Source organism: Prionailurus viverrinus, chromosome B1, assembly GCF_022837055.1.
Source record: "Prionailurus viverrinus isolate Anna chromosome B1, UM_Priviv_1.0, whole genome shotgun sequence".
In the NCBI taxonomy this organism is placed as follows: domain Eukaryota; kingdom Metazoa; phylum Chordata; class Mammalia; order Carnivora; family Felidae; genus Prionailurus; species Prionailurus viverrinus.
In genome coordinates this window covers 6,600,270-6,615,523 of record NC_062564.1, presented here as the reverse complement: position 1 = coordinate 6,615,523, position 15,254 = coordinate 6,600,270, and positions in this window count along the sequence as shown.

The following is a 15,254-nucleotide window of genomic DNA, read 5'->3' as shown; positions in this document are numbered from 1 at the left end:
CTCTGCATCCCTCAGCCAATTTAATTCTTATCTTCACTGTGGTGTAAATATGCCTCTATGTGATAGACTTAATTGTAGCTCTTTATCATAGTCAATGAGCTTTCCAGATATATTTATTTTTTGAAACCTCCATGTCAAACAGGTACTTAGCATGTGTTTGATCAAGCTGGGACACTGGAAATGACTTTATTTATGGAGAATAGAACCCCCTGAAATTTCAAATAGAGCCCTTGGCTTTACTTGCCACTCTTTCACTTGGAAGAATTTACTTATAACTCAATGAATTCCTGTTAGACTCTCTAAAAAGTAACAGACTGTTTTCCAGGGCTGTTACAAATTCAGCCCAATCTCTTAGACTTTCCACAAACCTAACACGGTCAGTAATTCTGAGGTACTGGAATAAAGATTCTCTGGTTGAGTATGTTGTACTTACTAGGACAAGAAAACATTTTTGAAAGATTTTCAGAAAGAAATAGTGAACTCAAAAAGGGTTTCTGGTTAACCATACTAACCAGGAAATTCAGAGAACTATGACATTCCTGTCTCTGAATATCATGATTAGCTGAAGGCTTATTAAATTTGAAAGAAGTAAATAATGTGACATATTTTTTAGCAAGCTGTAAAAGTTCCATTTGTGAACCTAAGGGCCTCACCCCAGTTGCCTCCCCAAATCCCCACAGCTCAGTTTGACTGTATTAACATAATTCAATTAGATGGCATATTTGATTCCTGGCGTCATTTTAACTTATCTATGACTTTTTTGTTATTGTGTGTACTCGTGACTTTGAGAATCTCCTCCACTGCATAGGAAGCATGCAGCCATTGTACTGAACTCATTGGCTATTTTTATCCCCAAGGGATAATTTATCTTGTTGGGTGGAGGTAGCATTATCTTACTAGTTAATTCTAAATCATCTCAAAATTAGCGTTTTGGTTTGAGAACATTCACATGGTAACAACTGAATGTATTGGACTGAAATCCTCCCTTCCCCCCTTTTTCCTTTAGTAGCTGTTGTTAGTTATTATGGCTTAATCCGTACCTGCTGGTAAGTAGGAACTCCAAAAGGGACATAGCATGCCATTCTTGATGCAGCCCCCCCTCGGGGCTGGCACATTTGTGACCTGTGCCAACCCATGTTCCCTCCTCCAGTAATGCCTCTGTTCTAGAAGTTTTCCTGGGGTGTGGGGGAGTCCTATGTGGCTGCAAGAAAAATCCCATGCACTTCTTTCACTGGAGAGGAGGAGGAGAAAGCAGAGCACTATAAACCCAGAGGAACTGATGCATAAAGAGCCTTTCCATCTTTAAGGCAAAGGTTTCCTCACATTTTCAGTCTTCTGTACATTGATTTGGAAAAAAAAGCTAGGTTTTGGAATCGGACCGTTGGAATCTGACTCTCCGTCTTGCCACTGAGGCAAGTTGCTTAACACTCAGCAGTAGCCGTGTCTTCAGCACATTAGTCCGTTTTCCCTGTATTATCAATGTCTTAAAAAGGAGCTGACTTTTCAGCCTTGCTTGGATCTTTGACGCAGATGGTCAAGGAATGCAGGTTCTGACCTGGGGATAGAAATCTGAGCGTTTCTTTATGGTGCTGAGCTAAGTAGGGTGGTAACTTCAGACCCCAGAGAGCTCCACAGGGCTGCCCAGGAATGGTGGCAGGTGGAGGGTCGCAAAGGGACATGAAGGGGCAGAGCCGGAAAACAATGCTGACTTTGCATTTTCCACTGGCCACCTCCTCCCAGGTAGCCTCGCTGGGTGAAGCAAGTACTTAAGGCTGCCAGTACGGTGGGAAGACCAAACGTCCCCATGCAGCTGATTGCCTCTCCAGATTGTTCTGATCCTCTTGTTCTAAGCCTTACTTTTCTTCCACTGGAGGAAGGAGATGAGAAGGAGAGCAAGTTTTTTTCTCGCAGCGCCCTCCTCTCCATTTTATCTGTACAGCGCATTTCTATACAGTGCCAGGCACGCAGGATTTGCCTGTTTCTCTGACAAATGCTCGTAGAAAGCTAGGATGCTGGACTGAGAAAGAACACTGTATGAAAAACACAGTCGCTTGCCCTGTGACCTCCTTAGCGTAAGCCTCAAAAAGAAAAAGGGCGATGAATATTAGTCTGAGCTGACGTGGAGCCTCTTGCCACTATCTTAGACTACTTGAGCATTGGCAAATTGGGTAAAAGTAACTAAGCAAATGCACGTTAGCGCCTTGACTGCATGCACAAACACATATGCACAGAAAATGAGAGGGGCCCCAGTTGGATGTTCAGACCGTGGTCCCGGAATCACAGCGTTGGGGGCATAATTGACAGGCCCCTCACTCCTTTTCCGGGACTCGCTGGAAGCAGCAGACTCCTTTTCCTTCTTTGCCTCCTCCACCCACTTGGGGCCAACCCAGAAGTCTTGGAGCTCTTTCTGAGGAGGTAGCTCAGTAGTTGACAGAGCCGAGAGTTGGGATCTCAAAGATAGGTGGCCCGAAGATTTATCATGGACCATCATTGGCCCAACAGTGGGCATTCTTAGAGGCTCTGGATCAACAACCTGACAGGCTTGGGTCTTCCCAGGCCTGAAGTACTAGGGCCCCTCTGGGAACCTTCTGTGAAGCCTCAGATGGCCAGCTGTGGAGGGGGTGTCCTGCAAGAGGTGAGCCTGGCGGCCCCCCATCACAGCCACACGGTTCCTTGGAACTGTCAGCCCAGGCACAGTTCAGCTGCCGTGTGAGCCTTATCTGATCTACGGAAGGGATGGACAGACCCTGAGGTACTTATGCTCCAGCCTGAAAAACACTGTGAAGATGTCCTGAAATCCATACAGTAGACCTGGGATCCGGAGACCCACCCCTCTCCCCAGCTGACCTCGGCCTCATTGTCCACAGCCTACCTGTTTTCACCCAAGCACCGGGGACACCCCAAGTCTGAAATGCTTCCCTACTTATATGGCTGGAGGAGCCCTGATTCCTCCACACGTGTGTTCCTCTGTCCGCTCGTTTTCCCACAATTGTCATCGCCTGACTCCATTTCATAATGATTGCCCCCCAAGTCTTAGTCCCCTCAAGCCATGCCACACGACTGGTGCCACAGATAGGAGTCCCCCTGACATAGGAAGTGGTTAAGCTAAAACTGAATACAAGGAGTTTGGACCCTAGACAGGGAGGCAAGAGTGATTGGATTGGCTGAAATGTTTGGTTACTCCCAATCTTTAGATCCTTGGAGTTGTCCTGTGGGAATTGACTTTGCTCCTTCCTGATCCAGGAAGTGGGGGCCCTGGCCCACTGCAGCTCTCTTTGTCTGCCCACTGGCTGTCTGCCCAGCAGGCCAATGGGGCTCCCCTTGCCCTTGTCTTTCTCCTTTTCCCACTCCTTGTAAAGGGTGGGGCAGAACTCCAGAGATAAGCTCCCTTTCCTTGGGTGGAGACCACACACCTCCTTCCCACTGTGGACAGTCTCCACCTCCTTCGGAGCAGGTCCTACCATTCCCACACCCTTCCCTTGGGCCAGTGGTCAGGTTAGGACAAAGTGCAAACGGCCTGGCAAAAAAGAAGAAAATTGGAGGAGACAGAGCCTATGACCAGGTTCGTTGTCCAGGGCACTGAGGACCATGCCTGTATTAAAGATATTTGAAAAAAATGGATAATCTATAGCCTTATTTTCTATTTATTTCAAATGTATAATAATTTAATAATAGTTATATGGATAATAGTTACATAAAGGTCAGATCAGGAAGCAAGTGCCAGGTAAGACTGTGTTTCGGTAGAGTTCCAAACACCTGGCTAACAAATTTATCTACACAGTATAAACTGGGGACAGTTGGTAACTAATAAGATACAGATACAAGTGACTTCTTCTGAATTACTTAAAAAAATTTTTTTTGACATTTATTTATTTATTTACTTATTTTTGAGAGACATAGAGCACAAGTTGGGGAGGGGCAGAGAGAGGAGACACAGAATCTGAAGCAGGCTCCGAGCTGTCATCACAGAGCCTGACCCGGGGCTCAAACTCACAAACCATGAGATCGTGACCTGAGCTGAAGTTGGATGCTTAACTGACTGAGCCACCCAGGCACCCCTGAATTACTTTTACTCCTAGAAGGCACCCAAAGGCACTATCAACTGTCACATCCCACTGGTCAGAAAGAGTCAAAGATTTATAATAATATTTTATGGTTGCTCTCTAGAACTCAAGAAATAAGAACCCCTGGGTAGAACCCACTGGTCCAGGAGTTAAAAAAACAAATTGTTACCAAAATTACAATGTAAAACTGAACAAAACAACAGATAATTTGGTTGAAGCTTAAAAAAAAAAAAAGAAAAGAAAGCTACAAAGGAACCAGCGTCATGGATGGGAAGAAAACCGTTGGTGAAAGTTTCCCATCGGAATAGCAGATTGATTGTGAGAGCCCGTGCTATGACCCAGAGGAAGGAAAGCATTTCTGGCATCATCTTCCTTGAATCCCGATCACTAAATATCTTTTCTCGCTGTTGGAAGGTCTAAGTAGTCTCCCTGTAGTATCTGAAGTGAATGCCAGAGCTGGGACACACAAGCAGCCCCTGTTCCCCAGCCCAAGACACCATATGTAGCCACCAGGTCCTCAGGGGCATTGCTCAGGTAGTTAGGGGGGCAGTGGGTATGGAGAGGAGGGAGGAACACCTGTTCTTCTAAGAAGACTACCGTCGAGTGGCCGCTACCCCTGGAACTTTTAAATTGGGTGTAGATTTAAAAATTACAACATCGTGATAATTAATGGGTGTACCCAGTGTTCATAAATTATAGAGCCAAGTAGGAAAGCATCAGGAATTACTCCTTCGTTTCTATCTTAGCCTGTCGAAAAGGTGGTCGCTTGCTTTCTCTTAATGGTCTGATGCTCTCCTAAATTCCCGTAGAAAAACTCAAGAGGCTTGCTGATTGACTAATTCTGAACTCTCTCTGCTCAAAGCGGTTTTCAGCTTTAGCTTTCCATCTGACGCTGCAGTCCACTTTGCAGGTTTAATAGATGTATGCGTTTCTATTAGTGGTTACCTTTGAAATTATTTACACGCACGTCACGATCTAAAGTTAATGTCTGTTTTACCATTCTCCTCAATGATACAAAGACTTGAGGATGCCTTTGGCTTCATTTACCCCTCCTTCCAGCTTACAGGCTACTGGGATAACCATACTTTGAATGTTTTCACATTTCTGTTTTTAACCTCACAGATAGTGTTACTGTTACTATTAATTTCGTGTGTATTTAAGCTTATCCATACGCGTTTACCATTTTGTTTACCAAATATTTCAGGCTTTCTGGGATTGTCTCCTTTTTCCTGAAGCATATGCCTTTGCTGAGTTTTTGGTGGTTAAATGGTCTTGATTTCTGTCTACCTGGAAGTGTCTTTATTTCACCACATTTTCGGAAGTTAATTTCACTGGATTTGCAATTCTAGATCGATAATTATTTTCCAGCACGTGACGGATATTCCAATGTCTTCTGGCTTCCATTGTTGCTATTAAGACTATATTCCCTCTAATTGATATTTTTATAAATAATCGGGTTGCTTTTACAATTTCGTCTTTGGTACCTGGCACATCGAAGAGGTATCGATGCATACATTTGTATTTATGGGGTTTGTATATTACAGCACTTTTTTCAATTGTGAAAAATTCTTGGTCATTATCTTTGAAGTACAGGCCATTCCTGACTTATCATGGTCAACTTAGAATTTTTTGACTTAATGATAGAATGAAAGTGATATATATGCATTCAGTAGAAACCATACTTGGAATTTAGATTTTTCATGGGCTAGCAATATGCAACATAATATTCTTTCCTGCTGCTGGTCAGTGGAACAAAGTCACAGCTTCCAGTCAGCCATGCACTTACAATGGTAAAGAACATCCCAACCACCATGTACCTGTACAACCATTGTGTTTTTCATTTCCACTGCAGTAGTCAATAAATGACATGAGATATTCAATCCTTTATTATAAAACAGGCTTTGTGTTAGATGACATTGTCCAACTATACGCTAATGGAAGTGTTCTGAGAATGTGTAAGGTAGGCTAGGCTCAGCTATGATGTTTGGTAGGTTAGGCATATTAAATATGTTTTCAACTTACAACGTTTTCAACTTAGGGGTTTATCAGGACGTGACCCCATTGTAAGCTGAGGAAAGTCCATAATCTTTTAAGCATTGTTTAGATATCTTTGTCCTCCCATTATTCTGCTTTCTTCTGAAATTTGAAATGGACATATATTGGCCTACTGCACTTATTTCTTACTTCACTTTCATATTTTGTGATGCATGATGATGGCCAAAAGACACATGAAAAGGTGCTCAACATCACTAATCATCAGGGAAATGCAAATTAAAACCACAATAAGATATCACCCTGTACCAGTCAGAAGGGCTAGTATAAAAAAAAAACACACAGGAAATAACAGGTATTCATGAGGGTTTTGGTGTAAATGTAGATTGGTGAAGCCACTATGGAAAACAGTATGCAGTTTGCTCAAAAAATTACAAAAGAACTACCACCTGATCCAGCAATTCCACTTCTGAGTATTTATTCAGAGGAAACAAAAATACTAGTTTGAAGAGACAGCTGCATCCCTAAGTTCATTGCAGCACTATTTACCCTGACCAAGATATGGAAACAAGCCAAGTGTCCACTGATAGGTGAGTGGATTAAGAGTGGATTCTGAGCAATTTCTTTGGACATATTTTCCAGTTTACTAATTCTCTTTTAAGCTATGTTTAATCTGTACATTATATTTCCATTAAATTAAAAAAAATTTTAATGTTTATTTATTTTTGAAACAGAGAGAGAGTGTGAGCAGAGGTAGGGCAGAGAGAGAGGGAGACAGAGAATCCAAAGTAGGCTCCAGGCTCCGAGCCATCAGCACAGAGCCCGACGTAGGGCTCGAACTCATGAACCGTGAAATCATGACCAGAGTCAAAGTTGGACACTCAACCGACTGAGCCACCCAGGCGCCCCTAAATATTTTTTCTTACCCATAGGCATTTAAATATTTTGGGATGTGCTTTTAAATCTTGTAAAAATCTTTGTGTTCCTCCTCTACCCCTTCACTTCCTTTTTGTCTCTTGAAGAACACTAGTGATCTGTACATTTTCCTACCATGTAGAGTTTGGTGATTGCATACTCATGGTACAATTCAGCATGTTCCTTTGTCCTCTGTATTTTCTGATCATTGGTGGCTGAAACCACTGACTGAATCGTGTTCTCGCTGGATGCCTTTATCAAGCCTGTTGGAAGAGTATAATGCCGGGTTGTCTCTTTGTTACCTTTGGAGTCCCTGATACTGACACTTAATGCATATTTCCATTCATAGAAGATTGCAAAGGACAGTCTTCTATCATTTCTTTTCCACTTATTGGTTGGAATACTTTTATAAAGATATACTTGCCCTCATCTCCTCCTTATTTATCAAGTGGCACAGTTTATAAAGGAGAGGCAGGATAAATGCTTGATTGCTTCCGTTTGTTAATGAGTTTTCAAGGTAATGAATTGATTTCTTTTTATTCCTGCCATTTTCAGTAGCATTAAGAACTCATGGATTTAAACATCTTTGAGGGGTTTTAATCCACTGCAAATATTACTATTAAAGTTTCTCACTGTGTCTAGTAGAGGCCTCTTCTAGTTGACTTCTAGGTTCTCTTGATATCACCTTAATAGTCTTTGATGATGTGATTGCTATTTGGTATGGCAAGATGTCCCATAATCCTGTCATTCTTTTGTTTTGGCAGACACGAAATCAACCATTCCTCCAGAAAGCCTTGATTTCTTTCAGTGAGAAAGGTATCACAAGTTTGTCACTAAGAGATACTTAGTGGACAGAGCGAATTAAAAAAAAAATATATATATATACACACACACACACATAAATATATATTTTTATGAGGTATATGAGGTATTTTACTATACATGTATAAAATACATGAGGCATTTTACTTATATATACTATATATATAACTAAATATATATATAACTATATATATGTATATATATATACACATATGTATAGTAAAATACCTCATGAGTTCAAATTAGAATCTATAGAGCTTAACCTAGTTGCAATTACTTCTTTATTTTTTCTTCCATACCTGAGAACCCAGCTCTCAAAGACACAGGAGACATTAGAATGATAATATCCCGTAAAAACTCATTGGTTTTATGCAATCTTACATATACAGCCATCTCATAACAATAATACCCATTCCCTATATTTCCTCAAAGCATTACATTTTGGGGGCATTTATTCTCCCATTCTCCCTTTACTTTTTCTTCCCCCACCATGCTTTGAACAGCTGTACAATATCTACATTGTCAGAGCCCTATAGCCATTACATACTCACTCTTAATCCTCATTTGTGTGTACGTAATATATGTAGACCTCACCAGCAATGTGTAAGTCGATAGCTCCTTAGTCATCTTGGTTATCTGAAGCTTCATCTCTAGCCGAGTGCTCAGATCTACTATCTGAGCTCACGGGAGGCTCATGGGAATAATATTTTCTACATTCTAGCATGTTGATAACAGCTTGTGCTGTTTGTACTTAAAAGTCAGTTTGGTTTTGGTGGCGATAGGATTCTCATCTCACAAATTTCTTATCTTAAATATGTTACTTCATTATTTTTCATGAAGCATTGCTGTGAAGAACTTAGATAACTATACTTTTTCCCTTTCAAATAGATCATTTTTTTTCCCTTAAGAATCATATCATCTCCTCCTCCTCCTCCTCCTCCTCCTCCTCCTCCTCCTCCTCCTCCTTCTTTTTAAATTTCTTCCTGGATGTCCAAAGAGTTTTTTCCTTATTTTTTTTTTAAGTTTAGTACTTTTATCACCCTGTTTTGATATTCTCAGGAACCTCTTCAATGTATCAGTCTTTTTTATTGTTATTCAGAAAAGGTTCTTGAACTGTAGTTTTTAGCATTCGGGGTCTTTACCTCTATGATTTGGTTTCTTTTTCCAGAACTCGTATTCTCATCTCCTTTGCCTAACTTTAATATTTGCCACTTTCGGGGCGCCTGGGTGGCGCAGTCGGTTAAGCGTCCGACTTCAGCCAGGTCACGATCTCGCGGTCCGTGAGTTCGAGCCCCGCGTCAGGCTCTGGGCTGATGGCTCAGAGCCTGGAGCCTGTTTCCGATTCTGTGTCTCCCTCTCTCTCTGTCCCTCCCCCGTTCATGCTCTGTCTCTCTCTGTCCCAAAAATAAATAAACGTTGAAAAAAAAATTAAAAAAAAAAATATTTGCCACTTTCTCTGACATCTTTTTCAAGTCTTGCTTTATTTTTATTTTTAAAAACTTTCTCATTTTTAATTTCTGTAATTTTAAAGGATTATGTATGTTTATTGTTCTTTCTATTTTGGTCTTTGTTTCTGAAATTAATTTTTCTTTTATTTTTAATTCTTGCCTGAATTCTGTAGCCTATTGGTGAGTTTTTCTAATTTTTCTTGTTATTTCATGTCTTCTATAATTTTCTTAAAGTCATAGCTTGTTTTAAAATAGTTTGTGATCCGTTTTGTGGCCATGTTTTTATGTCTGTACAATAATAATCTACTCTTTACTCTTTTTTTTACAATATCTTTGTATGGGGTTGACCTTGATAATTTTCTGTTGCTTATTTTTATGTGAAATTACTTTGCCTGAACTTTTAGGATAAAGCATGGTTGAGGGTGGCTTTTCTTTTTTCTTTTTTTTTGTTTTTTTTAAATTCTTTTTTTAACGTTTATTTATTTTTGAGACAGAGAGAGACAGAGCATGAACGGGGGAGGGGCAGAGAGAGAGGGAGACACAGAATCGGAAACAGGCTCCAGGCTCTGAGCCATCAGCCCAGAGCCCGGGCGGGGTCTCGAACCCGCGGACGCGAGATCGTGACCTGAGCTGAAGTCGGACACTTAACGGACTGAGCCACCCAGGCGTGAGGGTGACTTTTCTAATTCCACCCAACTCTCTTTTTTACTCCATTTTGGTAATGTTAAAAAATAATGTAACTTGTTTTCTGGGATTTTAAAAAATTTATTTATGGAGATATAATTGACATAACATTGGGTAAGTTTCACATGTACACATGTTTCATACATTTCTACATTGCAATATGGTTGCCAGTGTAGTGTTTCTTAACACTGCTATCATGTCACCTGTTTTATCATTTATTTTTTGTGGGGCGCCTGGGTGGCTCAGTCGGTTAAGCGTCCCACTTCAGCTCAGGTCACGATCTTGCGATCGGTGAGCTCGAGCCCCACTTTGGGCTCTGGGCTGATGGCTCAGAGCCTGGAGCCTGCTTCGGATTCTGTGTCTCCCTCTCTCTCTGCCCCTCCCCCGTTCATGCCCCTCCCCCATTCATGCTCTCTGTCTCAAAAATAAATAAACGTTAAAAAAAATTGTCATTTATTTTTTGTGGCGAAAACAAGATGTAGTCTCTTAGAAACTTTGATGTTTATAATACGTCATTGTGGACTGTAACCATTATGTTGTACATTAGATTGTCAGGCCATATTTACTAATTGCAAGTTCATACCCTTAAACATCTCCCCAGTCCTCTCAGCCCCTGGTAAGCATCTTTCCATTCTCAGTTTTTAAAATTTTGCGTCAATGTCATCAGGTGGTGTTTGTCTTTTTCTCACTTATTACACTTATTATAATGCCTTTAAAGTCCATCCATGTTGTTGGAAATGGTGGGATTTCATTCTTTCTCATGGCTTAATGATTTACCATTATAACTTTTTGTTTTGTTTTTTCTTTCCTTCTTTAATTCCAGTAGAGTCAACATACAGTGTTATATTAGGTTCAGGTATACAATAGCGTCTCAACAATTCTATATATTACTCAGTATGCATGAAGATAGGTGCACTCTTAATCCCCTTCGCCTATTTTGCCAATCCCCCCACTAACCTGCCCTCTGGTCGACCTGTTTGTTTTCTGTAGTTAAGAATCTGTTTTTTGGCTGGTCTCCTTTTCCTTAGTCTTGTTCCTTAAATTTCATATATGAATAAAATAATACAGTATTTGCCCTGCTCTGACTTATTTCACTTAGCATTATACTCTCTCTATCCATCTATGTGGTTGCAAATGACAAGATTTCATTCTTTTTTATGGCTGAATAATATTGTGTCATATATAGTGAATCTTTTTTTTCATTCATCTATTGATGGACACTTGGGCTGCTTCTATAACTTGGCTATGGTAAATAGTGCTGCAATAAATATAGGGATGCATACATATATTTGAATTATTTACCTTGGGTAAATAGCCAGGAGAAGAGTTGCTAAATCATATGTGATTCTAATTTTGATTTTTTGAGAAAGCTTCATACAACTTTTCACAGTGGCTGCACCAGTTTGCATTCCCATCAACAAAGTACAAGTGTTGCTTTTTCTCTACATCTTCACCAACACTTGTTTTTTGTTTTTGTTTTTTGTTTTTTTTAATTTTAGCCATTCTGACAGGTATGGGTTGATATCTCATTATAGTTTTTTGTAATTAATTAATTAAAAAAATTTATATCCAAGTTAGCTAGCATATAGTGCAATAGTGATTTCAGGAGTAGAATCCAGTGATTCATCCCAACAAGTGTCTTCCCTAATGCCCCTTGCCCATTTAGCCCCATCTCCCCCCCACACCCAAAACCCCTCCAGCAACCCTCAGTTTGTTCTCTGTACTTAAGAGTCTCTTAAGTTTTGTCCCCCTCCCTGTTTTTATATTATTTTTGCTTCCCATCCCCTTATGTTGGTCTGCTTTGTATCTTAAATTCCACATACGAGTGAAGTCATATAATATTTGTCTTTCTCTGACTAATTTCACTTAGCATAATGCATTCTAGTTTCATCCATGTTATTGCAAATGGCAAGATTTCATTCTTCTTGATTGTCAAGCAATAATCCTTTGTGTATATATACCACATCTTCTTTATCCATTCATCTGTTGATGGACATTTGGCTCTTTCCATGCTTTGGCTATTGTCAATAGTGCTGCTATAAACATTGGGCTGCATGTGCCCCTTTGAAACACCACACTTTGGATAAATACCTAGTAGTGTATTTGCTGCATTGTAGGGTCTTCTCAATTTTTTGAGGAGCCTCCATACTGTTTTCCAGAGTGGCTGACCCAGTTTGCATTCTCACCAGCAGTGCAAAAGAGATGCTCTTTCTTTGCATCCTTGCCAACATCTGTTTTTGCCTGAGTTGTTAATGTTAGCCATTCTGATCAGTGTGAGGTGGTATCTCATTGTGGTTTTGATTTGTATTTCCCTGATGATGAGTGATGTTGAGCATTTCTTCATGTGTCTGTTAGCCATTTGGATGTCTTCATTAGAAAAGTGTCTTTTCATGTCTTTTTCCCATTTCTTCTTTGGATTATTTGTTTTTTGGGTGTTGAGTTTGATAAGTTCTTTATAGATTTTGGATACTAACCCTTTATCTGATATGTCATTTGCAAATATCTTCTCCCATTTCATTGGTTGCCTTTTAGTTTTGCTGATTATTTCCTTCACCGTGCAGAGCTTTTAATCACAAGCAATAGTTCATTTTTGCTTTTGTTTCCTTTGCCTCCAAAGACATCTTGAGTAAGAAGTTGCTGCAGCTGAGGTCAAAGAGGTTTTTCCCTGCTTTCTCCTCTAGGATTTTGATGGCTTCCTGTTGTACATTTAGGTCTTTCATCCATTTTGAGTTTATGTTTGTGTGTGGTATAAGATAGTTTTGTCAGAGATTAGTTGGCCATATGTTTGTGGGTCCATTTCTGGGTTCTCTATTCTGTTTCATTGACCTTTGCGTCTGTTTTTGTGCCAGTACCATACTGTCTTGATGATTACAGCTTTGGAGTATAGCTTGAAGTCCGGAATTGTGATGCCTCCAGCTTTGGTTTTCTTTTTCAAGATTGCTTTAGCTATTTGGTGTCTTTTCTGGTTCCATACAAATTTTAGGATTTTTTGTTCTAGCTCTGTGAAGAGTGCAGGTGTTATTTTGATAGGGTCATTATAGTTTTGATTTGTATTTCTCTGATGCTGAGTGAGCGTCTTTTCTTGTGTCTGCTGGTCCTCTGTATGTCTCTTTGGGGGACATGTCTGTTCATGTCTACTGTCCAGTTTTTAATTGGGTTATTTAGGGTTTTTTTTTTTGGTATTGAGTTGTATGAGTACTTTATATATTTTGGATATTAACCCTTTATCAGATATTCCATTTGCAAATATCTTCTCTCACTCTGTGGGCTTTTAGTTTTGCTGATTGTTTCCTTTGCTGTGCAGAAGCTTTTCATTTTGATGTAGTTCCAACAGTTTATTTTTGCCCTTGCTTCCTTTGCCTCAGGAGACAGATCCAGAAAAGTGTTTTTCTGGCTGATGTCAGAGAAATTATTGCCTGTGTTCTCTTCTAGGATTTTTATGGTTTCATGCCTCACATTTAGACCTTTAATCCATATTGATTTTATTTTTGTGTATGGTGTAAGAAAGTGGTCCAGTTTCATTCTTTCACATGTAATTTTCCAGTTTGGCCAACACTATTTGTTGAAGAAACTATCTTTTTCCCATTACATAATCATAACTCTTCTGTCAAAGATTAATAACCGTATAATTGCAGGTTTATTTTTGGGCACTCTATTCTGTTCTGTTGACCTATGTGTGTTTTTGTGTGAGTACTATACTGTTTTGTTTACCACAGCTTTGTAGCATATCATGAAATCTGGGGTTGTGGTACCTCCAGTTTTGTTCTTTTTCAAGATTGTTTTGGCTGTTCAAAGACTTATGTGGTTCTGTACAAATTTTAGGATTGTTTGTTTCTGTGAAAAATGTTGTTGGTATTTTGAGAGGAATTGCATTAAATCTGTAGGTTGCTTTGGGTAGTATAAACATTTTAGCAATATTTTTTCTTTCACTTCAGGAGCATGAAGTATCTTTCCATTTGTTTGTGTCCCCTTCAATGTCTTTCATCAGTGTTTTATAGTGTACAGAGTACGGATCTTTCACCTCCTTTGTTAAATTTATTACTAGGCATTTAATTATTTTTGGCGTAATTATAGATGGAATTGTCTTCTTCCTTTCTCTTTATGCTGCTTCATTATCAGTGTCTGGAAATGCAAGAGTTTTGTATTGATTTGAACTTTCTTGTCCTGTCTTTTCCCCTACATTGACACCAGGGCTTGCAAAGCTAACTCTCACTCACATAAGTTTTGTATGTCTTATGAATTAAGAATGGCTCATATACTTTTAAGTGGTTTAAACAACAGCAACAGGGGCGCCTGGGTGGCGCAGTCGGTTAAGCGTCCGACTTCAGCCAGGTCACGATCTCGCGGTCCGTGAGTTCGAGCCCCGCGTCAGGCTCTGGGCTGATGGCTCAGAGCCTGGAGCCTGTTTCCGATTCTGTGTCTCCCTCTCTCTCTGCCCCTCCCCCATTCATGCTCTGTCTCTCTCTGTCCCAAAAAATAAATAAACGTTGAAAAAAAAATTAAAAAAAAAATAAACAACAGCAACAAAACAGAAAGAAGAATATTTTGTGACACATGAAAATTATATGAAGTTCATATTTTAGTGTCTGTACATAAAGTTATCGGAACACAGGCCCATCCATTCCTTTTCATACTGCCTAAGGCTGAGTTCACACTACAACTGCAGGGCCGTATATCGCACCCGTTTGGTCCTTGACAAAACAAAATGCACCCCTCTTCCCCCCGTGATCTTGATCTTCTCTTTCTTTTGTCTCTGTCGTGTCTGTCTTGATCATTTTTTTTTTTAATTTTTTTTTTTCAACGTTTATTTATTTTTGGGACAGAGAGAGACAGAGCATGAACGGGGGAGGGACAGAGAGAGAGGGAGACACAGAATGGGAAACAGGCTCCAGGCTCTGAGCCATCAGCCCAGAGCCTGACGCGGGGCTCGAACTCACGGACCGCGAGATCGTGACCTGGCTGAAGTCGGACGCTTAACCGACTGCGCCACCCAGGCGCCCCTGTCTTGATCATTTTTGATTACACTCCCAGGAATGTCTCTTCAGTGTGGGACCTGAGCTACACTAGCACTCAAAGGGTACAGGTGGGTGAGTTATGAGAATTCATAGGGTACCATGCTACTGAATTGGGCAAAATCCGGGGGCTCTTCTCAAATTGGCCCCGCTTTGCTTTCTAGTAATAACTTAAGTACTGGGGGATTCTACTCTTCTCAGGTCTCTACTGCTGCCCCATAACCTCCTCTATCTTCCTCCTTCATAGACATTGGCACTACAGAGATCTTATGGCTGGTAGTGATTTATCTCCACATGCCTGTATTTTGGAGCTCATC